The sequence below is a fragment of the Dipodomys spectabilis genome, unplaced genomic scaffold (genome assembly GCF_019054845.1).
Source record: "Dipodomys spectabilis isolate Male_0828 unplaced genomic scaffold, ASM1905484v1 ptg000487l, whole genome shotgun sequence".
Classification (NCBI taxonomy): Eukaryota; Metazoa; Chordata; class Mammalia; order Rodentia; family Heteromyidae; genus Dipodomys; species Dipodomys spectabilis.
This window is the reverse complement of record NW_024871164.1, coordinates 145,385-173,317: the sequence shown is the minus strand read 5'-3', so window position 1 is coordinate 173,317 and position 27,933 is coordinate 145,385. Positions and strand designations below refer to the sequence as shown.

The 27,933-nt window shown below is 34.1% G+C and overlaps 1 non-coding gene across 1 annotated transcript; it reads left to right on the top strand.

Moving 5' to 3' along the window:
• The first annotated feature begins 3,953 nt into the window (after positions 1 to 3,953).
• Positions 3,954 to 4,060, top strand: LOC122098709. The gene has a single exon (XR_006145789.1). It is a non-coding gene; the product is annotated as a U6 spliceosomal RNA (small nuclear RNA).
• The last annotated feature ends 23,873 nt before the right edge of the window (positions 4,061 to 27,933 follow it).

Genomic DNA, 27,933 nt, shown 5'->3' with positions numbered 1-27,933 from the left:
AGGAAGAAAAAGTATTCTCAGGTTAAGAGGCAATAGCAGTGAAAAGAAACAAAATAGACAATCATCTTGATTTATTTGTGAAAATATTAAATAAAACAATTCCACTCAATCGACTCCAAATTTGGTATCTATGAAGATGTTCCTGATTTCCAACATCCATTGAATTTTTGGAATTTTAATTTCTACCAACATATGAAAACTAGAACAAGAAAAAAATTACAGTCTTAGAGCAAACCAGCCTTGGAATAATTTTCTTAATTGTTGTGAAATTACAGAAGAATTGATACTGTTAAGAACATGATCCTTTCCTATGGAAATCAGTTAAAAATGGTTATCACTTATTATAATTCCAATACCAAACAAGAGTAATTTTATATAATCATTAAAATATCATTTCTTACTATTGTAAAATAGAATAAAAGACCAGTCTCAATATATTATCATTATTCTTAATTTCTAATCATTATCTAAATATCTTAAACAATCTAAATATTCATGTCTTTAACATAGACGTAAATATTCTATACTTTCTTTTTTTTGGGGGGGGTGGGTCCGGTCGTCGGGCCTGAACTCTGGGCCTGGGCGCTGTTCCTCAGCTCTTCAGCTCAAGACTAGTGCTCTACAACTTGAGCCACAGCACCAATTTGGGCTTTTTTCTTTTTGCTAATGTGGTGCTGAGGAATCAAACCCAGGGCCTCATGCATGCAAGGCAAGCTCTCTAGCACTGAGCCACTTTCCCAGCACCAAATATTCTATAATTTTTACTTAACATTTTCCAGGTGCATGTATTCATGCTTCTAAGAAATGTTCATAGCAGTTAAAAGATGTTTTGTGAAATTAATGTGCTATATTTTGTTGTTTTTGTTGTTAGTGTTTGTAATTGTTGGCATTGTCCCTAAGCCTTTTAGTGCTCAAAGCCAGCACTCTACAACTTGAAGCACAGAGCTAATTCCTGTTTTTAGTGGTTAATTGGAGAAAGAATCTAACAAGCACTTTTCTGTCTAGGCTAGTTTCAACAAAATTCTAAGATCTCATTACCCAGAATAGCTCGAATTATAGGCGTGAGTCACTGGCACTTGTTTTATGTGTTTTTAAATTTTTAATTATGTTTTATGATATTTGTTTCACTATATTGTATACTGTTCTACACATAAATTTAGATATATGTATATATTTCTGATGACAATGATCTCTAAAAATGTATGGTTTTCTTTTTTTTCTTTGATTGGAGCTTTAAAAAAAAAATTGGTAGAATACCGTACAGAGGAGTTACAATTACATGGGCAATATAACGAGTACATTTCTTATCAAGTATTGTTGCCTCCTCTTTGTTTCAACTTCTCATCCCTTCCCATACTCCTTCCACCTCCTTCCACCCAATCCTCCCCCCCACCATAGTTGTAAAGTTTGTTTTTCGAAACAACGACTTGTACATCTCATTGTTGCAATGGGTCCACCTGTATCCCTATTTATAAGATTTGTTTTTGCCCTTTCCCTCCAGAAATTTTACAAACATCAAATACAGTGAAAGCAGGGGGGAGGGACATTCAAATGAACAAAAAATCATCTTATGAATATGTTCTAAGCAATCTCAAGAAAGAAGAAAACATTTGAAGTCGAATCTTATCTCTTAAAACCTACCAGTTTTAAGAGATAAGACGAAGGACAAAATTTCTCTTAGAGACCAATATATCTTCAACATATTTGGTTCTAAGCATTCCGTCTAAGGCAAATTCAACAACTAGTGAAACTTGTGTTGGCTGTAACTATGTGTCTTTCTCCATGTGTTCATGTACACATGGGTATAAGTATGTGTGCATTTGTGTGTATAGTAACATACATGTGTACACATATAAGGGCTTATACACATATATGTATATATAAATAACTATACATTTAAAATATATGTGCACACACTAATATATATATATATGTATATATATATATATATATATATGCACACACACACATATATCAGGTGTTCAGTGATTTAACCTACAGTTCCCAGCACATTGTCATTCTCACAAAGTGTACATGATAAACTGCTCTGAGGTTCTGTGGTATATAATGTGTATCACTTTGTACTCATTTCCCCCATTACCTTGTTTCTCATCCCTGTGAACAACTTCAGTCTATTTTCCATAGGACAGCTTTGTTTTCATTACATGTAGTTACTTACTGATAATAAAATAAAAAGGTTGTTTGTAAAAGAAAAAGAACTTTTAGGTCACAGGTTAAAAGTATCATATTCATCCCAATGTTTCCTATGAGATAAAATTTATAATTGTGGTAAAAGAGAAAAGGAATTCCTAGATCTGTTGTTTTGCCATTTAGAATGACAGAGAATAATATCACGTCACTGTTATAACTCTTAAAGAATGCAAGGGTAACTGATGGTCCCTATCATGTTCCTACAAAACCAGTGGAACCTGAAAGATAATAGTAGACTAGCAGAAATTCTAAGTAGCAGGCATGCAACATGAAAGAGAAAGAGAGAAAATGAGAGTGAAAGAGAGAGAGAAATATCATAATACTGAAAGTGCATAACAGATAAACAAGAGCTGTATGAGAATACTCATACTGCTATCCTTAGATTCTACATGTACGTTTGAATGTATTTGATGTATGATAACCCATCAACATAAAATATAAAGTAATTTTGATAAAACATAAAAATGACTCAGAACAAATTATAAATGCTAAAACAATCTTCACAGAAGTAAACTCTCAGAGATATTTCATGACTTTGAAAAGAATAAAGTAGCTTTGGTTAATAAAAATTTAGAAATATGACAATTCACAAAAATATAAAATGATATTCATATATTTCATTATATAACCCAAAGTAGAAAACAAATGTTGTTTAGATGATTTTTTAAAACACAGTATCTCAGGTGCTGGGAAGGTGGCGTAGTGGTAGAGTGCTTGCTTTGAATGCATGAGGCCCTGGGTTTGATTACTCAGCACCACATAAGCAGAAAAAGATGGAAGTGATACTGTGCATCAAGTGGTATCGCTTGATAAAATTTTTAATCAATATTTTGTTTTAATTTTGTTCTTTGTAAATTCATGTGCACCTATAAAAAAATGCTGTGACAATCCCATTAACATCCTCAAAGTACCTCTTAATGATGACTTAAAACGTTGTATTATAGTACAAGAAAAAGAATGCTACAAATAAAGAAAACCAATAATTAAATATTAATGATTAATAAAGTAAAAAAAATTACCAGTGTTTCCAGGACTTGAAGTGTATTACATATTAGATTTTTACTATTTTCTCGTATTCCTGTACATTTAAAACTGGCTAAGTTTATGATGTTCAACAAGAGTTTTATAGGCGATGAGTAGGCGATGATTAGTATATATGGCTAATTTTATCGTTTGTACATGGCTTATATCATCATTTGTTCTTCACTAACATAAAAAGTATGGAAGCCCTAAAGTTTTAACAGAAACTGTGTAATTAACAAAGTTTTAACTCTTCATTCTGCTTCTTTAGACAAAGACTTTGCAACTTCTCAGTAAAGTTTCTATAAACTCTGAAATGTATATATTTAGTAGTATATGTCTGCTAATATAAATCTTAAATAGTTTATGGAAAAGTATTTTCACCTGCCAGACTTCATTTTGGCATATATAAGCAAATTCTCAAAATTAAATGTTTAAACAGTAAAACTTTAACAAATCTTTACACTTGCTGCAGTGTTCATTATGGCAGGTGCCTTGTATACAATAATTGAATTCCTCCTCCTACAATTTCTTGAACAACAAATATCTGGAATTATTTTGTTGTGGACAGGTTAATCTTGACTTTATTCTTAATTGTGTGCTTATGGAAGAAATACATGATTCTAAAATTTCACGACAATTCTTTTGAACTTACTTTTTCTTTAATTGTCTAGTTTAAGAAAATCAGTTGCACTTTAGAGATTAAAAAAAAAAACTGTTCTGTGCTCAATTTGGCAGGACATACACTAAAATTGGAACAATATAGACAACATTAGCATGGCAGCAGTGCAAGGATTACAAATGCAAATTACTGAAGCATTCCATTTTTACAACAACAGCTGGAGGCGATGTGGCCAGAAGGGAACCCTACTGCATTATTTGTGGGACTGTAAACTTGTCCAACCACTTTGGAAATTAGTGTGGAGGTTCCTCAAAAGAGTCCATATAGAGCTCTCCTATAACCTAGCAATCCCACTTTTGTGCATTCACCCAAATCACCACACGCAAGACCATATTAAAACTACCAGCACAACTATGTTTATTGCAGCATCATTTAACATAGCTAAGATATGGAACCAAACTCGATTCCCCTCAGTAGATTAATGGATCCAGAAAATGTGTGTGTTTGTGTGTGTGTGTGTGTGTGTGTGTGTGTGTGCATGCGTGTGTGTACATGAATTGTATGCCTACATCAGAAAGAATGGCATCACCCAATTTGTTAGGAAATGGAAATACTTGGAAAAAATTATATTAAATGAAGTAAGCCAAGTCTCAAGGAACATATTTCCCATGGTATCCCTTATTTGCAATAATTAATATATGTCTGGGATAAGCAGAAAAGATCATAAGCTATGTGCATAGGACTAGATAAGATGATATTAAGATAAATGAACCCCAAGATAAGAACGTAAGTTGTTTTTTCTTTCTTGCTGTTGTTTCTAATGTATTTATAATGTACAATGTGATTTTTTTTCCTTTTTTTTATATAATCCTCCCTCATAGTATAACCCTTGTTTTCACTGTATTCAATGTTGGTGCTCCTGCATCTTGTATATCTACTTCGCTAATTTGGGGAGGGAAAGAGAAAAAACAAAATGCTTAGATAGAGATGCAGGTTGACCCATTGTAACAATGAGATGCACAAGACACTATGTTGAAAAACAAACTTCACAATTTAGGAGGGCAGGGGGTAGTGAGGGGTGGAGGGCTTGGGGAGTGTATTGTGGAGGTGTGAGGGAAGGGATGGTGGGAAAAACATTTAAATAAAAAAATAAAATACATGAGAGCAGTAACACAAGAGATGGGAGTGGGGGAAATACTGTAATATACAAAGAAGAGTAGAACAGCTGTGGAGAGCAGTAATTTTGCTTTAACATAGGAGGAATAAACTAGCATACAAATTTTCAGCCTCATGTCAGTCACTAAGAAGAGCGGAAAAATGCACAATCAGTAAACCAATACCGATAAAATAGAACACTAAACAATGAAGAGGAACAGATGACTTGGAACAAGAATAACAAATGACACAATTAGGAAACAAATAACAAGCTGGTAAGTTTAAAAAAATTAACCATACTTCTATCAAATCTTTTTTACCTCATAATTTGTTAGAACTATAACTTAAATCACAGATTAATAGCATATTATTTTAATAATAAGTTACTTATTATTGATTTCATAAGTTTAATGTTTAATATATAATTTAAATTTTAGTATCTATGGCAACGAAGAAAGTGAAACTAAGTTTAATAAGTTTAATAATATATTTCATGAATTGTAAAATTGAGAAACATTAGAATTTAAACAAATAATATATCATTGTTGTTTCAATTCTGTGAATTATGTAATAATTATGTAATAATTCAAAGTGTATTCTTAATGTTAAATAATAAATTATTGCACATGACTCTTGGTATTAGGCAGAAGGGTTCAGCACCGTGGTAAAATTCACACAATACTATACATGAGCATATGACTCCTCTCTAGCTTATATTGTGGAAATTTGATTTCTACATGCATGTTAAATTCCTGTCTAGGTGACAGCTATACAATTATATATGTGAGGAGTATTTCAGATGATACTTAAAAGTCATATTCATTAATTAAATTTTTATTATTTTGTACTAAATAAATATTTATTGACAGACTGAATTTCTGAGTAGATGATGGTGTATGTGTGCCAGATTACATGTATTGAGGATTATTTAATATTTCTGACATTGTTTCTAGAGTTAGATTTAATTTTCCATAAGGGGTTAAGTGTATTACACTGGATATATGAAAGTAAACTGAATGTTTATTCCATTAATCCTTTGCCACTTGTCTAATCCCAATATAAATTATCCATGTGTTTGAAGTAATGAAAATAACAACAGATATAAGCAAGATAAATCAGTCATACTAGACAAGTATTTTCACCTTTATTTTGATAGTTGGTCCTCTTTTACACTACAGAATATTCTTGGGAAAATGTGCTCCAGGCTGACTACAACTGCAGAATATTTTGGTTTGATCTGTCATAAGAGTAGGAAAGAAGGTGAACCTTCCTTCCAAAAATCAGCTCCCAAGGATGTGATCTGTTTTATGGTGGTGACTTGGAAATGAACATTTTTCACAGTTAATCTTGAAAAGCAATCTTGATAGACCATTTCTGTACATGGTTACAAGGATTATTCATGGCTTTTCAAGGATGCCAAATTGCCTCATTTTGAGACAATTAAAACAGGAATTTAGTTAGCTGTTCTTTGTATCTTTAGGAGATAAAACCATTGATTCTAGGCCAGAGAAATCAATGAGGCCCAGAGAAGCTACTACCTTGAATAGTAATCCTAGACATCTAAAAACAAACAAACAAACAGTAAAACCTCCAGTAAGCACAGCCAGTCAGGGCTGCTATCACAGTCTACATGAAGTCAGTCAAAAAAAAAAAAAAAAAAAAAAAAACCAGAAGCTGAGAATCAGTTAGCTGATAACTAATATATTTTTATGAGGGAGAATGAAATGAGATTTCAGTGAGAGGGTCAGAAAGACTGATCAGAGAGACTAAAATTGGTCACACGAAGATTGGAAAATAGAATTCCTTGTAGAAGAAATAAATCATACAAAGCCTGTGCATGTAAGTACAAGACAGCAGTCCAAATTTCAGAAACGCACAATTTCTTAGAGGTCAGCTTAATGAATTATCCAAGGAAATCTTTCAATTCTTAAAAATTTACCACATGTGGGAGAAGGCCAATTGCTGAAGAGAAAGAAAATGGCATCACTCTGATAGGAGGTCCAATATCACATTAGGAAGCAATCGAGCACAGATTTGTAATAAAAAGAGAAAAAACATTATTCCAAATGAGGGTTTCATTTCTTATGATGTAATAGTTCCTGATTTAGGTGCTAGAGATTACCGTACAATTGATCCAGTCTCACAACTCAGTTAATATTGACTGCAATATTCCCACATGTAGGAAGGAGAAAATTTACAAATGTCTGATGACTGAGTTGAGGGAGAAGTGTTCTAATAGTGATATCTGAAGTTTAAACCCAATATAAGAGACGGATTTTCTTCTTTTATAAAAAAACAAAAAGAACCATTTTTAGCCTGGTGCCAGTGGCTCACAGCTGTAATCGTAGCTACTCAGGAAGCTGAGATCTGAGGACTTCTGTTCAAAGCCAGCCTGGGTAGTAAAGTCCCTGAAATTCTTATCTCCATTTAATCACCAGAAAACCAGAAGTGACACTGTCGCTCAAGATGAAGAGCACTTACCTTGAGTTGAAGAGCTCAAGGTCAGTGCCCAAGTCCACTCTTCAAGCCCCTTGACCAACAACAACAACAAAAATCTCCCTTTTCTTGGACTGCCTACATCTTTTCCTAATATTCAACAAAGAAGGCATTTTATCACCCAGTATATTTAAGTCCTATCCTAGCTACTGCAAATAGAATGATTTGGTATCTTATGTCAAGAGATTCGTATTTGGGGAAACAAATACCAGCAGTAGTAACTTTCTTTCCAGTCCTTGAACTCTGGGCCTGGGCTCTGAACATGATTATGCTAGCAGCTTTAACATGAGCTTGTTTGTTATTTATTGGATTACTGTCCATGAGGAGTATTACTGAGTCATAAGGGAGATCTAGGTTTAGTCTTTTGAGGAATCTCCATACTGCATTCCAGAGAGGTTGAAAAGTTTAATTTCCCACCAACAGTGTAATAGACTTCCCAATTTACTACATCCATGCCAGCATTTGCTATTGTTAGTTTTCTTGATAATGGCCATCCTAAATTAGACGAGGTAGAATTTGTCTTGTTTACTTGTAGATTTGTAGGCACTTTCTTGCTACCCTAAATGAATCAATGAAACCTATATTTCTCTGAGTCTGTATTCCTTTCTCTTAGTATAATTTCCCCAACCTTTCATTTTCCTTAAGACTGGTGAAAAGTCATCCTTTTTGATGAGTGAATAGAATTCCATTTTGTGTGTGTGTGTGTGTGTGTGTGTTCATGATGCCTATAGGCCCATGAGTTCATTTCTAAGCCTTCTGTTTCATCTGTCATTTTGTAATTCCATATTAAATTTGGATTGCTTTCAAGACTGCGTTGAAGAATATTATTGGGATTTTGATGGGTATTGCAATGTCAATTGTTTGGTGGCAGTATTTTTCCAATGCTCCTGTTTGGAAGAATTAACATCCTTAAAATTGCAATATTGAAAGACTTTCCATTTCCTTTAATCTGCTTCAATTTCCTTTTTTAGATTTTTAATGTTTTCACAGTAGAGTTCCTTCGCATATTTAGTTAAATTAATTAATTCCTAGTTGTATTGTTGTTTCTTTGTTTAGATTTGATTAGATTTTGAGGATAATAAATATGAGTTTGCTTTTTGGATTTCAGCCTCAACCTTCCCATTGTTGGTAACACAGAAAAACTACTGATTCTTGTGGGTTTTACACCCTGCTACATTGCTGAATGTTAGCATAACCTTTACTAATTTGAGGGAGGAACATATAGGTCCCTTTAAATATAGGATCATTTCATCTGCACAAAGGGTTAGATTTACTTCTTTCCTATTTGAATTCCCCTTATGTGTTTCTCTTGCCCTTACCTCTTGCAACATGAAATATATGTTACTACGTTAAAAGAAAGAGAGCAGACTTTTTAACCTATTTGCTACAAGAAAATTAATATTAAGCAGAGCTAATTGAAGTAATTACTTATTTTCTCTTCAGATGGTGAGTATAGTTCTCTTGGATATCTTGGAAGAAAACACTTTACTGGTGCATTACATTGAAATAACTGGCTAAACTTTCTTCTTCAGAAAGGCAAAAGCACATTTCTTTCATATTAGTATTATAAAATCATAAATAGCTGCATGTTGAATTGTTTTCCTCTGTAATTTTGAATTCTATTCTTCATCCATCAGGTATGTAGAGCTTTGAATGACCAATTATTTAAATTCCTATATTGCTTATATTGTGATGTAAATCTTAGGAATATTAATATGGATTTATCTTTGAGTCTCATCGTGAGCTACATTCATATTAAACTTATGCAGTCTCAAGAAAGAAACCTGAGTATTTTACTCTTTTCTATGTTTTATTCAATAAATCTTTTCTTTTTAGAAATATGCTCTCATCTTTAATATTGTTCCAGTAAACATCATGTACTTCTAGTAGTTTTACTGAAATAAATATCAAGTTTGGAACAGAAAGACATACCCCACTCAGCGTTATCACTTTAAAGTAAATCCTTGGGGATTATTTTTATACATAAAAATATAAAAGTGCAGTGAACATGTTTATACACGAATAATATAATGGTTAAGTCAATTAGACACAAGAACTACCACATCAAATCTCAATTTACTTAAAGGCACCAAAATATTTGTGTTCATGAATTTTTAGAAAATGACTAGTCAAAACAAAGTTTATATAATATTTGAAATTTAAAAAATGAAAATTAGACCCAGATTTGCTGTCAATATCCTGATTCAAGGAATACATTTACTCAGCAAACCGAGAAACAAAAAATAAGGGATTGTCACATAGAATGAAAGATGTAGACGCACACTGTCTTTCCTTAAGATGTTAAGCACATGCAAATAGTCTGATTTTTTTCAAAAATACTATAAAAATTCACAAGAGGATTTGAGATCAGAAGTGATACATAAGCAAAGTAACTGGAAAACTGTATATGTAAATTGGGCTTTCAATATAGGATGACAATTTTTCAATAAATGAGCCTATAGAAGATGATTTTGTATCTCCAACACACAGCCAGTATTCTACATTTCCCTACATACTCCCATTCTCTAACCTCAGTTTCTGATCAATATGCTTCTAATTTCATCATGTCAATTGCTACTAAAATAACAAGGTGGGTGTTTTTTTATGTTTCTAGATCCAATAAATTTTAGTATTTTGGAATAGTAATATAAAATCATGAAGTTTGACTTGAATAATAAATTTGGGGATATTGTATTCAGGATACTGTTAATTGGCCTGAAGCAGCCAGGGATCCTATTATGAATACACAGACATACAGTATACTAAGAACAAGGGACCTGATCTCAGGGAAAGATACAGGACCAGGCAAGATCCTAAAGCAAAGAAAAACCATAGGAGCAAACATCAAACCACTATCAATACAAAAGAATGAAACTGATCTCTGATGGGTCTGGGTGGTAGTTCTGTCTTTGTGTGGGAGAGAGAGAGAGAGGGAGGAAGAGAGAGAGAGAGAGAGAGAGAGAGAGAGAGAGAGAGGGAGAGAGAGAGAGAGAGAGAGTGTGTGTTTAGAGTGGCTTCCATATTTGCAGTGCATAGAGCATTACTTGTTAGGGAGAAGGTGCTCATATTAGAGCTCTGATACCACTGTCATCACTTTTTATTGTGAAAAACACTTGCTTAAACTCTAATTAAAAAAGGGAAAAGTAAACTAACATTTTACATGATTGTTTTCAGAATTAATTGGTATATTTAAGGCCAAAAGGAGAAACTGGAGCTTAATATGATATATTTGTCCCTTCTGAATATTACACAACAATAGCTGTGATTTCAGGAGTCTCCAGCATTGTCCTCACAGCTGAATTACTAATATGCTTAAGAATATGAAACATATGATAGAGAAATAGATCAGCCAGCAAGCACAAAGAACTAGTGATAAAATCGAACTTTTAAGCAGGTTGCCACATCTTTTAGGAATGTAATTCCTTCGTACGAATTTTAAATTTTGTGGCTTCCCTCTGTGATTAAAAGGTAACAAAATACTATAGAAACAAGAATTCCTGTTCAGCCAAGTAGAAAGTGCTTGTGATCCCATCCTCACGTTGCAAATTTCCATTTCATAAAACTCTCTTTTAGAGTGCTTTCATTTAATACACTTCAGCACCTCATCCTTCCCTGTGGAAGACAGGAAAAAAGATAATTTTGTTTTAATATAATCTTACGTAAATTAGAGTGCACAGACATGATTTGTATAATTACAGAAGTTAGTAATAAATGTAAGTAGGGATCATGTCACAACGAAAAATATAATTAAATTCACATAACAAGTCTAGAAGTCACAGCATTTTGTGCATGAAAACATATATTAGATTAGTTGCAGAATTTCTATTCTGAGATTAACTTTATATTAAAGTATAATACACTTTGCCTAAGGATTGAAACATTTTATTGAAAATATATTTCTTAGAGATAGTTTTTGCTGCATAATTTTAAGAAGAAAATAGTCCCAAAGTAATCATTTTTCTTATTATTTTACGGTTTCCATGTGATTAACTTCCAAATTAGAAATCCAGGTATGATTTAATTTAATATGAACAAAAATATTATTAAGTATAAAGACCTTATACTCTCTACATTCTTCACACTAAGGTCATCAAATATGGTGAGTCTGAATAATTAGTCTCTGTGTGAACTATGTAAATATCACTTACAATGTGAGTGAAATGTTTAGAAAGTAGTATGTATTTTTGTTTAATTGCTCTGAAGAGAAAATAAATGTTATAATCAAAGGCTAAAATGGTTAGATTTAAAATTTAGAATTCAGGAAATGATTTTGACCACACTGGTTATTAGAGCCTTCACAAAAACCTCATGAGAAAATTCATATTGATGAAGCAAATATCCCAGAGGTTAGACATTTACGAATAGAAAAATCCTGTCATTCTGAATATGTAGAGCTACATATCAAACATAGAAAATTTAGCTTTTAAATACCTTAATATATTAATATATTTACTTGCAAGGTAAATACTTGTTCTGAAAGGAGAATTTGAAAAATAAACATAAGTATTCATTTGATAAAAGACAATGTTTAAATATCTCTCATTCAAGAAGCAAGATGTACAGTTTGTTCTTTTTCAAGCCAATTATGTTCTCTAGACTTACCACAAACAGTAGATTCGTAAACCTAAATCATTGCTTTGTAGGGAAATAGAAATTTATTGTCCTAAAAGTCATGACTATAACATTTTTCTCAAACAATTACTAAGTAACTGTTTTATATTTTTATCATGGAATCATATTTGAGATATTTTTATTGATTAAGTTAACCAATTCATCAATAACAATATATAAGTTATGCATGAACAAAGTTTATCTAACACAAGTACTTTTTTCACAAGTCATATCATGGCTCTGCTGAAGAACACCAGAAAGAATGACATTGCCTCATTTGTTAGGAAATGGAAAGATTTGAAAAAAATTATATTAAGCCAATTAATCCAGGCCCAAAGAAATATAGTTACCAAGGGTCCTCTTATTTACAATTACTAGTATAAGTCTGAGAAAAGCAGAAATGGTCAGATAAGTTGATGTTAGGTGAAATGAACCCCAAGATAAGAATTCGAACGCTTTTTTTCTTTCTTGCTATTGTTTATAACATATTTATAAGATGATTTCTTTGTTGCTTTGTATGTCCCTCCCGCATGGTGTAACCCCTGCTTTCACTGTATTTGATGTTGGCATAATTAGTGGAGGGGAAAGGAAAAAACAAATTGTTTAAATAGGGATACAGGTTGAACCATTGCAACAATAAGATGTACAAGACGTTATGTGGAAAACCGAACTTTACAACTTTGGGGGAGGGGGAAGAGGAGAAGTGGGAGATTGGAAGGAATGGGAAGGGGAAATAAAGTAGGAGTCAATAATGCTTTATAAGACGTGTACTCATTACCTTGCCTATGTAATTGTAACCCCTCCGTATGGTATTTTCACTATAAAAAAAGAACCCTATTAGGTAGTGTTATTTATTTCTTAATTTTGAGTTATTTTGTTAATGGTTATTACTTCCCAGAATTGGCAGTTTCATTATGCTCTTTCCATAATATATTTAAAGCATTTGATTATACTTCCTCTATTTACTTTTTCGTACTCCTTCCTCCAAAGAACTTCTGTTTTTCACATAAAATTACATCTTCTATATGCACATATAATTTAATTTGGAAGATTTAAGGTGAAATGCTACTTAGTTCAAGATGTACAGTGGATTAACAGGATGAATAAAACCTTGAATATTTTTGTTAAATTCTGAATTGAGCTATCATTATAGTTATGGTTAGGGTTAGGATGCCAGACAGAATTAGAATGAGGTTAAGAGAAATAGAAAATTTAGGTTCAACACAGGATGACTCATTGCAACAATGATACTCACAAGACACTATGTTGAAAATCAACTTTACACCATGGGGATGGAGGAGTGAGGGAGGTGGGAGAGGGAAGGGATAGTGGGACAACAACAAAGAAGAGGGTAACAATGCTCAACAAGAAATATACTCATTACCTTACGCATATAACTGTAATCCCACTGTAAGTGTCTTTACAATAAAATAAAGTTTTAAAAATGAAAAAATAAAACCTGACATGAAATAGAAAAACACTTTAAAATTTTAGGTTCAAAATGTAAGTAAAATTTAGACCTACATGCCTAGCAAGAATTAGGATAATTTTGAAATAGAGCCTTGCTATTAATATTATGATTCAGTTATATATAGGTTTAGGATTAGGCAAGGTGTTCAAGTTAGAGCTGGGGTAAGGATGAGAAAAATATGTAAGATATTGTATAAAACTGCAACATGTTTTAAGAAGAATGAATGGCATCAAAGTTAGAATGAGAGAAAACCAGTGTCTGTGTTACTTTAAATATTCAGATATAATTTGGTTTAAAGTGTGAGTTTTTTTAATTTCTTGTTAGGATTAGGGAAAGATAAGCTTTAGTTTTCCACTAAGAAGTAGAAACAAAAAATGTTTGATTGAATAAAATCTACATAAGTTTCCTTACATTAACCATTTGGTGTTAATTCAGATTTTTATTAGGATTAGGTTTCTGGTTAAATGGGGTTTAGGATAAAGAAATGGGTTAAACTGGTGGCTCATGCCTATTATCCTAGCTACTCTGGAAGCTGATTTCTGAGGATCACAGCTCAAAACCATCCCAGGTAGGAAAGTCCAGGAGAATGTTATGTCCAATTAACCACGGTAAAACCCAAAAGTGGTGCTGTGGCTCAAGTGGTAAAGTGCACACCTTGAGCTAAGGAACTCAGGGACTGTCCCCATGCCTAGAGCTAAGGGATCATATTGAGGCCCAGAGATCAAGCCTCTCAACCAACAAAAAGAAAAAAAAGGAATTGGCTAAATGTTAAGTATATCCGAATTTATTTCAAGTTCTAGGAATTCAGGAAAAGCTGAGGTAATAGAAGTACAATGTATTTCATAATATCATTATTTGAGATCAATGGGTATAATGATTCCTGCTGTGGAACAAGATAGATTCACAGTGAAGAGTGAGAAAATCACTAGGGTTTAGGAAAACCTGCAATTTACTTCAAGAATTAAATCTCTATTGAATTGAGATTGGAATTTCAGTTAGGATGACACAAAATCAGTATTTTTCATAAATTCAAGAATTAGGATAACATTAGATTCAAAGTTATGGTTAGGATTCCAACCATGTTTAGGGTTAGAGGGAAGGAGAAAAAAATGAGGCTCAAATTGAAGCTAAATTTTAGAATAAACCCGATAAGATTAGAATATTTGTGAACGAAATTAGTGCTATTAATATTAGAATCTACTTACAATTAGGCTTCTGGTTATTCTCAATGTTCCAGTTAAGATTAAGTTTAAGGTTAGAAAATGACTAAGATATTGGAAAAAAATTGAAATCTTTGTTTGGAAGGCTTATTTCTATAAAGAGGATGTGAAAATTACTGTACTTCTGTTACTGTTATTATTATTATTGACATAAAATTTCGATTAAGATTAGGTCAATATTTTGTTCTTATTATGATTACTGATATGAAAAAAGGTTTTAGTATAAAATTGAGTTTTCACCAACAAGTAGAAGAAAAAAATGTGAGATTGAATAGTAACTAGAGCATTATCATTATATTTATAATTTCTCAGTGATCATTCTTGTAATGATTAATAAGAGTTTTCCAGCCAGGTTTAGGTTGAGAGTTAGTGTTAAGTAATGAATTAGATGGTAAGTAAATCTGAAACTGTTTTAGGTCACAGGGGTTCCAAAAACGGTAGGATCAATTGAGACAACAGTATTTTTCCTGATAGGAGAATTTGAGGACAAGTAATATAGTGGTTCATGTTAGGGAACAAGATCACTTCAAAGGTAGAGTCAGGAAATTTGTGGGAATTAGGGAAAATTGAAACTCATTTCCAGAGTGCAAACTGGAGTATTCATTACAATTAATTAAAACTACAGTTTTTTTCTTAAACATTAGAATTGGACTATCTTTAGGGTAAAAGTTAGATTTCAGTTCCAGTTGAGCGTAATGTTAGCATTAGGGAAATGGAAAATTTAGGGGTCAAACTGAAAGTAAATCTTCAAATAACAAATCAAGTTAGAATTATGATAAATGTGAAATAAGAAACTGCTAATAATATTAGGATTAGGGTGTGATTAGTGTGAAGGTTAGCCTCAATGTTCCAGTTAGGGTTCGAGTTAGAAAAATGGCAAGATATTGAGTAAACCTACAAACTTTTAAGAAAGATGAGTTAAATCAAAGATAAGATGAATAAAAACTCATGTATTTTTATGGCTTTTAGAATCCTAAGGCAATTAGTTCTAGGGTTAGGGTTATTTTCTAGTACAGGTTAGACAGGGTTAGGGAAAGGAAAGTTTTAAGGTAAAACTGAGTTTTCTTCTAACACTTTCAAATAAAATTATTGTGAAATTTGACAAAAGGTACAGAGTTTTCCTTAGTTTCCTATTTAGTGTTCAATAGGGTTAAATTAAAAGTTAGGTTTTTAGTAAGGTTCAGGTATGTAGTTAGGTTTAGGAAATAGAGTTGATTTTACGTAAACCTCCAACTTCTTTTTGGAGATATAGAAGTAGAGTAATAGTTAAGATCAGTGGAAACTAGGGTATTTTTCATGATATGACGATTTGAGGTTAATGATTCATAATAGGGAACAAGATAAATTCAGATACCAAGTTAGGGTATCTGTAGGATTTGGATCAAACTGCAAATCATTTCAAAGACAATGAGTATCTGTTAGGATGCATCTAAACTCGAGTATTTTCCATTAACTTTAGGATTGGGTTACTATTATCATCAAGGTTACTCTTAGGGTTCTGACAAAGATTAGAGTTAGGATTAGGTAAATGGAAGGTTGAGCATAAAACTGAAGAGTAAATCTGAGAACTACAGGCTGAGGAAGAGTTAGGATGAATGTTAAACACAGGATTGCTATTTACATGAGCATTCAGGTACATTTAGTGTTAGGGTTAGCCTCAATGTTCCCATTAGGGTTAGAATTAAGGTTAGGGTTTGAAAAAATATAATATATGAGGTACCACCACAAACTATTTTAAGAAGGCTGTGTTGAACCAAAGTCAGGATGAGTAAAAACCAATGTATTCATATGATGTTTATTTTAATCCATAGGGTTAGGATTACTTTTCTAATTCAGATTAACCTTAGGGTCAGGGAAGGGTAAGATTTGAGGTAAAACTGTTTTCTACTACTAATTACGGGTCAATTATTTGTGAAATTTAATGTAAACTACAATGTTTCCCCTACATTTCCTATCAGAGATCATTTGGGTCAGGTTTAGGGTAAGGTGTCCAGTAAGGTTAGGGATAGGGTTATGGTTAAGTAATAAACTAGAGTGTAGTAAATCTGAAACATTCTTTTGTATACAGGAATTCAGGAAAACTTAGGCTCAATAGAATCTACAGTATTTTTTGTTATGTATTTTAATATTGTGAGCATTTGAAGTCAATGGTTAAAACTACTCCTAACTGAGAATAAGATAGATTCAGAGTTTGAATCTATGCTGAATCAAAACTCAAGTTCTTTTTATAACATTAGGATTGGGCTACCATTCGCATCAAGGTTATGTTTAAGATTCATGTCTGGGGGTGTTGGTGTTTATGGAAATGGAAAATTTACTGTCAAACTCAAACTCAAACTAAACTTTAGATCTACAAGACAAATAAATTTTCAGATGAATGTGAAGTAGATTTCTGATACTAATATAAAGATTCTGGTGCAATTAGGGTTATAGTGAGTTTCACTGTTTGATTCTGGATTAGGGTTAGGCTCAGAAAAAAGGTTTCGATGTCGGGTTAAAAATAACCAATTTCAACAAATATCAATTCATTCAAAGGTAGGATGAATGAAACGTAATACATTAGGAGGGTTATTAGGGCTAGGTTTAGGTTTGTTTTTCTAGTTCAGGCTAGGTTTTGAGTTGTGGAAGAGGAAGCTTTAGGATAAAACTGAGTTTATTTTTATTAACAGATGTAAAATAAGTGTGAAATATTCTAGAAAGTGTAGTATTTTCCCTACATTTACTTTTCATTGTGTATTAGCCTTAACTTTATAAATTTCGGTTTTAAATTACATGTAGATTTAAAGTTGGAGTTAGGAAATGGATTAATGCTAAGTAAATGTGAAAGTTATTTTAGGATCTAGGACAGAAAAAGCTACAACCTAGAGAAATCATAGTATTTTTCATGATGTCAACATTCCAGGTCAATTGATAAAATGGTTCATGTTAGGGACCAAGGTAACTTCAGGTCTAGAGTCAGGAAATCTGTAGGACTTAAGGTCAACTGCAACTTATTTCAAGAGTGATAACTAGATTATCTATTAGAATGAATAAAAATTGAGTAGTTTTTATTTACTTTATGAATTGGCTACAATTAGGATGAAGTTTAGGGATAGGTTTCTGGCAGATATTAGGGTGCAGGTTCGAATAATGGAAAATGAAGCATCGATATGAAAATAGAATTTAGAACTACAAGAAACAAAAGACTTTGGACAAGTGTAGAGTATTGGTAGTAATTTTAGGATTTTGGTTTAATTATATTTTGCGTGAGCCTCAGTGTTTTAATTAGGGTTAGAGTGAAGTTTAGAAAAATGGTAGGATACTGCATAAAACTTCAACTTATTATAAGGAGGATGCATTAAATCAAAGTTAGGATGAATGAAAACTATTCTGGTATCATTCCTTTTAGGTGAGGTTTACATTAGAACTGGTTAGAGTTAGGAAAGGGTTACATTAGGATTAAATTGTATTTTCCACTAACAAGTAGAAGAAAAAATAAATGTTATATTGAACAGAAACTTGAGAATTTACTTACATTTTCAATATGGTGTAAATTTGGTAAGGGTAGTGGTAGGTTTCTGGTTTTGTTTAGGAATTGGGTTAGGATGAAAAAATGTGTTGGACAGCTGGTAAATCTGAAACTTACATTAACATCTAAGAGTTCAGGGATAGTTAATATCAATGAAAACTATAAATATACATATGTGTGTGTGTGTGTGTGTGTGTGTGTGTGTGTGTGGTGTGAGTATGTGTGGTGTGTGTATGTGTGTGTGTGTGTGTGTGTGTGTGTGTGTGTGTGTGTGTGTGTGTGTATGAGAATATGAGGTCCATGGATGTAATGTTCATGTCAGCGAAGAAGATTCTTTCATAATTATGAGTCAGGTAACCTGTAAGATTTGGGGTTAATTCCTTTCAAGAAAGACAAATGGTGTATCACCTAAGATGAATAAAACTCCAAGATTTTTCTTCAACTTTAGGATTAGGCCACCATTAGGAATAGGGCTCAGGTAAGAGTTCTGTGCAGAGATATGGTTAGGGTTAGAAAAATGGAAAAAAGAGGCCTAAACTAAAAGTAAATACACGCCAAGTAAAGGTGAGGAGGAATGTGAAACATACGTTGCAATAATTTGAGGATTCATATATAATTAAATTTAGGTTTAGCCTGAGTGCTCCAGTTGGTGCTAGGGATAGAATTAGAAAAGAGAAACTATGAGGTAAAATGCAACTTACTTTTTTTTATTGTATTTTTTCTATTGTGAAAATATTCTACAGAGGGGTTACAATTACATGGGCAAGATAATGAGTACATATCTTATCAAGCATTGTAGCCTCCTCCTTTGTTTCCCCTTCCCATCCCTTCCCATCCTCCCCACCACCATCCTTCCCAAATCTCCCCGACCCACCCATCAAAGTTGTAAATTTCGTTTTTGACATAACGACTTGTACATCTCTGTTGCAATGGATCCACCTGTATCCCTATTTAAACCATTTGTTTTTCCCCTTCCCCTCCACAAATTATACCGGCATCAAATACAGTGAAAGTAGGGTTTATACTGTGGGGGAGGGACATACAAAGTAACAAAGAAATAATCTTATAAATGTGTTAGAAACAATTGCATGAAAGAAAAAAAAAACCTTTGAATATATCTTAGGGTTCATTTCCCTAACATCACCTTATCTGACCTTTTCTGCTTGACTCAGACATATACTAGATATTGCAAATAAGGGAAACCATGGGACCTATGTTTCTTTGGGCCTAACTTACTTCACTTAATATAATTTTTTCCAAGCCTTTCCATTTCCTAACAAATGGGGCAATGCCATTCTTTCTGATGGAGGCATAGAATTCCATTGTGTATATATACCACATTTTCTTGATCCATTCATCTATTGAGGGGCATCTGGGTTGGTTCCATATCCTAGCTATCGTAAGTAATGCTGCAATAAACATAGTCGTGGTGGTAGTGTGTTCTAGTGCTTTAGTGTGTTCCTGTTTGTAAACATTTGGGTAAATGCCCAAAAGTGGGACTGCTGGGTCATTGGGGAGCTCTATGTGGAGTCTTTTGAGGAACCTCCATACTACTTCCCAAAGTGGTTAATAAGTGGGCTAAAGACTTAAAGAGAAACTTCTCTGAAGAAGAAAGAAGGATGGCCAATAGACACATGAAGAAATGCTCAAACTCCCTAGCCATAAAAGAAATGTAAATCAAAACAACATTGAGATACCACCACACTCAATTTAGAAAGGCTAAAATCAAGAACTCTAATAACATCAGATGCTGGAGGGGATGTGTACAGAAGGGAACCTTACAGCATTGTTGGTGAGAATGCAACTTACTTTTAACAATTATCAATTGAGTCACTGTTAGAATAAAAGAAAATAAGTATGTTTGTGGGACATTTTGCATGCAAGAATAATTCGAGCTAATTAGTTTTAGCTTTCTAGTTTTACTTAAGGGTAGAGTTTTAAAAATGGAAGCTTTAGGGTAATACTGACTGTACTACTTTCAATCAAAATTAAAATAAATGTTAAATTTTATTTAAAAAATAGCAGTGATTTTTTTCCTTTCTTTTTACTTTTACACTTTTGTTTTTAAATTAGGTTAAATTTAGTGTTAGGTTAAAGGTTAGGTTTAGGGATATAGTTAAGTTTAGGAAATCAATTAATGTTAATAAAATTGGAAAAGGTAGGATCAATGGAAACTAGAGTTTTGTTTTTTTCCTGATATCCACATTTGAGGTTAATGGTTATAATACTTCATATTAGTTTGTGAAATAGCTTCAGATTTTGAGTCAAGAAATATGTAATTTAGAGTGAGAAACTGTTATGTTTCAAGAACTATCCTTTATATCAATTTTAATTATTTACACACATTTAAACTTTCAGAGGTAGATACATAGTTCTTTGATTACTTTTCTTATTGTCACTGTTATTTAACTCTGCCATTACACGAACACTAAAGTATCCTTAAGTTCTTATTCTAGTGATTAGAATATATCATTTAAATAAAAATGAAAACAATCAGTATGAAGACTTGAAAAAGTTAGAGACTTTGTACTCATTGTTCCCTTTCACCATCCTCTATGACTGAACCTCTCTTTCCCTGGTATTTTTCATTCTAGAGAAGAAAATTAAATTAAGTTGACACTGGTAAATGTATTAACATTTTCTATAATGAAAATCTAGAATGTATCCTTTAACCTACAGTCTTTACTAAACTTGTTCTCTCACCTGCATTATTCAATAAATGATGCTGCTTCCAAAGGAGTTCTTAAGCATAAAATGTAGCTAATGAATAATGTTCATTTTCTCTTCATGTTCGCCTTAACAGGACAGAGAATTCTAGTTAATGACACAATGGTACAGCCATTGGATGAATGTGAAGATGATCTTGGATGAGATCGTGCAGAGGGGCCATGAGATCAATGTCCTGTCATTCTCTACTGCCATTCGTGTGGATTCCAGAAAATCATCCCCTTTTAAATTTGAGATTTTCCAAATGTCTTTGAATACGCAGGTGTTGAAAGTCATTTCAAACAGTAGGTCAATGAATGGACATATGAGTTCCCAAAATACTGTCTGGAAATTTTATTCAATATTGCAAAGCATGTCTAGAGAATTTTCTGATGTTTATGAAATCCTCTGCAAAGACATGTTCTGAACCAAGAAAATTTGAAAAAAATTACACGAAGAAAAGTTTGATGTCCTGCTAGCAGACCCCCTGGTTTCCTGTGGAGAACTGCTGTCTGAGCTACTGAAAATTCCTTTTGTGTACACTCCCTGCTTCTTCCCTGGCAATGAATATGAGAAACAGTTTGGAAGACTTCTGCTTCCACCTTCCTATGTGCCTATTGGACTGTCTGAGATCAGTGATCAAATGTCATTCATGGAGAGGGTAAAGCAGATGATGAATATGATTGTTTTTGATCTGTACTTTCAAACATTTAATGAGAAGAAGTGGAATCAGTTTTATAATGAAGTTTTAGGTAAGCTACCATTTAAATTTTTATGATTTAATCCTAACTTTCTGTTCCTTTGAAGGTGAGCTGAAGTAAATATCAATCTTAAGCACCTGAGGGAAATTCAGATCAACGAAATGAAAGGCTTACATTAGAGGAGGAATTAAAATTCTCTGGCTATCTTCTTTTTAGAAACATTTCCAGAAGGAATAACTCTGCTACTTGAATCACAGACTGCGTTTCCAGAGTATTGTGTATTTTACTATACTTTTATGTCAGGTTAAAGAACAGTATTCCAGGTACCAAATGTTCACAAATATAATCCTTCCTATATGGAAGGTTAACTTCAAATAAGCTCAGTCAGAAAAGTCAGTGAGACTTTTAACTCCAATGAAACAGCAAAAGGCCAGAAGTAGAGCTGTGGCCCAAGTGTGGTAGCGTGCTAACCTTGAAAAAACAAAAGCTCAGGGATAGAAGGGTTGACATCATCCTAAAAGCAAAGCAATATATCCATTACCTGACTTGTGCAACTGTAACCGCTCCTTACATCAGCTCTATAATAACATTAAAAAAATTGAGTGATTATTAAAAAAACTCAAAAACAACACAGATCCTGATATCAACCCCTAGACATGTACAAAAAGAAAGAAAATGAAGTATAAATCTCATTAATGTCTTAATGAGTACAGCTAGGTAGATTTACTCCCTACAGTTGGTAATTTATCACCAAAACTATGAACAAAAGGAAAATATTCCATCTTTTGTAGCTTACTTTTCTCAGTTATAAAGTATTCATTTACCTATAGTTCTAGGAAGAGCTAGCTATTTACTTATTTACAATTAGTAAATATTGTCTGTCCCCCCAGAGAAAATGCATTAGTGACTGCATCTAATTGTCTCTCTCTCTTTCTCTCTCTCTCTTTTCTTTGAGAGGGGGAGAGTAATATTATCAACTACTTAATATGAAACAAATGCAATAACACAACTCAGAATTTAATTAAGACTCAAAAAATTATTGTTGTGGGAAATAAATCAAGGATCAACACATTTCATGTTAAACTAGAGAAACCTGAGAATACTTTCTTAGAGTATGTGATATTAGTAATTGGTTCTGGACATCCATATGATTCTAACATTTTATTTGATACTTTTATAGCTTTGAGAGAATGTATTTTATATACAGAGTAATGCTTGTGTCATTATAAACAAATATCCCTTATCAAAATATAATATCTACAGGTCTTACCTACATTATTTCACTTATTTCATTAAATCATGTGTTGTAGTCAGGGAAAAGTTTTTCATGATCCTTCCTATCATATTCTTTTCTCCATTCAGGAAGACCCACCTCAATCCTTGACCTCATGGAAGCTAATATATGGCTCATTAGGACTTACTGGGATGTTGATTTCCCTCACCCACTGTTACCAAATTTTAAATTTCTGGAAGAACTCCACTGCAAACCTGCCAAACCTCTGCGTGAGGTAAACCTGTCCCTGTTGGCTTGGTGCTCCCTCTCCCTGTCCCACTTTTCCCTCTGGCTTTTCCTCTCCCTCTCTTTTTCCTTCTTTCTGTACTTCTTAATGGCTTTGCATCCTCTCTCAGGGGTCTCCATCAGCAAAACAGATGTGAGAGAGGGAATGAAGTGTCCTGTTAATTGTGGATTCGTGTATTTCCATTCAACTCTCTATGCTTCATGACTGTCAAGAAAAAGGTAAGATAATGAAAACGATTGGAGTATATGATCAGTTAAATTGAGCCTTCATTGTTGAAGTCATAATGAAGAATGCATTTTCCATGTAAAGATTATTTACTGACTACAATATACGAGAAGAAAATGGTGGCTATCCAGAGAAAGGAAGTAGAAAGAGATTCTGAACACAGATTTTAATTCAATTTGGATTGGGTAACTAGAAAATAAAACTTGTCTGAAAGTGTTTTCAGACAAGAACAGGGCTGAAGTCTCTGCACCTATAGGACAGAAAGGAAGCTTGGGCTGGACTCCTAGACAGAGGGTGCCAGCAAGATAAAATACAGTGGAGCCATGAAACAAGGGTCTGCCTCATTTGTTGCCCTGGAGCAGCAAAACCATAGTACACAGAAAGTGCCTCTGGGCTCTAAATCAAGTTGGGGAAGGCTTGGATTTTGCTGTTGTGTCCAGCTGGGTGGGTTTCTGCTCTGGGTTTAGGTGAGCATAGGGGTCCAGCTGTGCTGCAGGCACAGGGCTGATGATGCCTGTCTGCTGGTTGCAAGCAGGCAGGAGGATTTTCTACCTGGACAGTGAATCCCGACCTTCAGATAGCTGATTTTTAGTAGCAACTGCAGATGTGTGCCACTACTGCCTGGCTCATTTTAGAAGCCATAATTGTTTTCTTTTTTCTATATTTTTAAGTCCAGGACCAGGACTCCCACAAGCCAACCAATGCTTTCACTAACTTAGCCAGGCCTCTCCACCCCCTTAATGCATCTTTTCTTACAACTTGCCTTTTCCACTTATTTTTTGTTTTGACATTGTTATATTTTAATTAATGAATTTATTTATTTTTCTGTTGGTTCTAGCACTTGAACTTAGGGCCTGGCCACTGTATGTGGGTGTTTTTGCTACAGGTTAACACTCTTTGTAACACTTGAGCAATAGCTGAACTTTTTTTCTTGTGGGTGTGAGTGTTTGTGCGTGTATGTGTTTTAGACTTTTATTGGAAATAAGAGTCTCATAGAAACTCCTAGCTTTGGCTGGAGGTGGCTCATACTTAAAACACTAGCTATTCAGAAGATGTAATCTGAGGGTCCCAGTTTGAAGTGAGACTGGGCAGGAAAGTTTCTGAGATTCTTAGATTGAATTAACTACCAAAAGACAGAAGTGGAGTTGTGCCTCAAGTGCTAGATTGCTTGTACCAGAGATGCTCAAGGATAGAGCCCAGACCCTGAATTCAAGCTCCAGGAATTCCCCTCTCAAATGAATGCCTTTAGGGCTTAGAAGTGTGACTCAATGTGGTAGAGTGCCTGCTATTGAGCAAAATCATTACATACTGAGTTCAAGAGCAGGACTGTGAAATATAACTGGCCTTAAGCAGAGTCTGAAGTTCATTTCTGTTTCTTTTCATCTGTCTCTTGCTTTCACTACCTCAGGCTTCTCTGCAATTCAAATTCCACTTTAAAAGTTCAGACAAGTGACTTCAAACTCTTCCCGATGAGCATCAATTTAACTCCTAAATGAAACGTATAACTTAACTTATGAGCTAATTAATAAAAGGCACAATTATTAATTTTCTTACAATCAAAGAGAATCAGAATATTGGGAGCAAACTCAATTTTCTACATGAAAATGTGTCTTAAAATTTTTTCCAACGAGGAAGAAATAATAGTGAACGAGAGTCATTTATTGAAATTAGGGAAGCTGATGCAGCTTTCAAACGTATCCAAACACATAGGAAAGAAACTCAGATATGTTACTGGGAAACAGAAACTCTACTTGCTCTTGCTGGGGAAGTGTGTGTGTGTGTGTGTGTGTGTGTGTGTGTGTGTGTGTGTGTGTGTGTTTGTGTGTGTGTGTGTACACCTAGCACAAGTCTTCAACTCAGGCCTTATTCTCTGCAAGGATGGGACTAAATCACTGAGCCACAGGTCTTCTGGCTTCTTAGTAGTTAATTGGAGATGCAGATCTAATGGATTTTTCTGTCTGGATTTAATCTTCTGATCCCCTACTGTTACTGTGGGTACTACCACAATGTGAGAGCCCTTTAAATTGAGAGTAATATGGAAGTCACTTGTGCAAGATGCAAAGTAACCAGTTCATTAATTGGGAGTAACACAAGCTCACATTTAGAGTGCCTTCAAACACATTGTTTCTGATAAGTTTATCTGAAGCCCAGAGCATAATCAAAACCCATTTGCCACAACATGTGTGTAGCATATATTTAATGTATAGAATATGTAAAATGAATTTGATCCTGAATCAGAAGCCATGCTGGGTGTGGTACTTAAAGTATTCACAAATAGATTGTCATTGAAATGACTGGCTGACTAGCATGAGCAACAGAGCATCTGCTTAGTGAGAACAAGGCCCTGATTCCAAGCCCCAGGACCATAAAGAAGTAGAAGAAAGTGAAAGAGGAGGAGAAAGAGATTAAAAATGGAGATGAAGGGGCGAGAGAAGGGAAAAGGAAAAAGAGGGAATGGAGAAAGCAGGAGAAAGAGGAGGAGTATGGAAAAGGGAGAAAAAAGAAGGGAGAAGGAGGGAAAGAATGAGGAAAAGGACCAGAGGGAAGAGGAGGAGAGGAGACTGGAGGAGGAAGAGAAATGCAATATAACAACAAGAATGTTGGAAAATATTTTCCATAAGTGATCTGCATGTGCACGGCAGCATTATTTTTTAATCAGAGAGAGCTAGCCCATTGACAATGTGGGTGAGTACCTGTTGCTAGCTCATTTTATTCTGAAGACAGGCACTGCTCCACGTTTTTGCATTGAGAAGTTTAGAAGACATCCTGTTCGGTGTTTCACAGATTCACTGCAGGATTTCTTTTTCATGTATCTTACATGGGAAAGTCCTAAATGCAACCTTCATTAATTAAAGAAAATAGAAGCAACATTTATTTGTATTACTGAGCATGAAGAAATCCTGGAGATTTCTGGTTAATTCAGAGGGTCCCAGGCAAAAATATAGAACAAGAGGAAAGTAAAACTCTTTTTAAAAATATAATAAGTTAGCATTGATGTAAAGATTTAGGGGATGTTTTTCCTTTTTACTTGCCAGCTGTTCAGTGCTACAGCAAGGCTGTGCCCTGAATCCTCTTTCAATTCACCATGTGAACCTCCATTTTACTAGTCCTCATCATAACTCTTACAACTGTCCCCTCCTTTCAAACATGTAGCTTTATTCAATTTTCCTGTTCTAGCTTTCATTTTGGTACTAGCATCAGTAATCTTCTTCTAGTATTTGACAATGAAATTCCATTTTTTGATAGAGAGCTCAGTTCATATTGACAAAGGCAGACTAATGAGAATATCATAGAGCATAAAATACAGAATATTATTAATGTGATCATATGCAACTATTCCATAAATTAATATAAGTACACATAAATGTGTATTTTCATATAATTTTTAAAATGTGAAACAGTTGCATATCTATGTCATAAAATTATACAGATCACTAATAGTAGAGAATAAGCTAAACCTATTGTATCATTCCGAATATTCTTTGTAAAATTTTCTTTTTTCATTAATTTTCACCTTTGGCTTTTCTTTTCCTAGCAACCAGTGATATATTGATGTCCCTATAGTTTAGTCACCTCTGAGTAATCTCTTTCATTTCCACCTCTAGTTAGTCCCTCATGTTAAATACCTGAGGTATAACTTGTCCCAATGTGCCTCAATAGGACAGCAGTACCCAAGTCCATGGCTGTGCCCATTCTTCCCTTTATTAGGGAAGGGGATATCAGCAACAGGGGTGTTAGGGATCAGGTGGCTGGAACCATGGTGTTATGAATTATGGGTAGCAGAACAGAGTAGCAGAGACTAGGATACAAGGGAAAGGGAAATTGTGACTGTAATTGCTTAGTTGCAGTGGCAGGAAATTGTGTAGTAGCAACAGCTTTTCAGGGATTGGGGTAGCTAACACAGGTATTGAGACAGATTAGCAGGGACAAGGAAGCAAAGGCAAAGTGAAAGAGTAAAAGCTGTGAGGGATTAGGGTGACACAATCAGGGTAACAAGATCATGGGTGTGCAAACTGGGTAGCCAGTACTACGGTAGAAACAACTGGTATGGTAGACTGATGTGGTGCAGAACTCTGGGTTTGCCTCTCCAGTTTTGACTGTTAGATCTTTAGGGAGCTACTCCTAGCAGCTCATTATCAGCATGTTGGGTTCAGGCACGTGCCATCCATAAATGTCTACTCCAAATTGATTGCATTCTTTGACACCGGCTTTGGGATCTTTGCCCTAAGCATCCTGAGAGACCACAATCCACAATGGTGCAGAACAGGCTCCACATAGTTACCTGCACTCAGCTTTTACAAACCTCACTGTTCCTCTCCAACGTCAATTTTCATGGTCACAAGGGATCTGAGGAGTGCTCAGCTAAGAACATAGGTAGCATCTTAAATACACCCCTGCCAATCACTGCTCATGGAGAAATGTACAAACGTGCTGAGGTCAGTCTCTCCATCTCCATTTCTGGTTCAC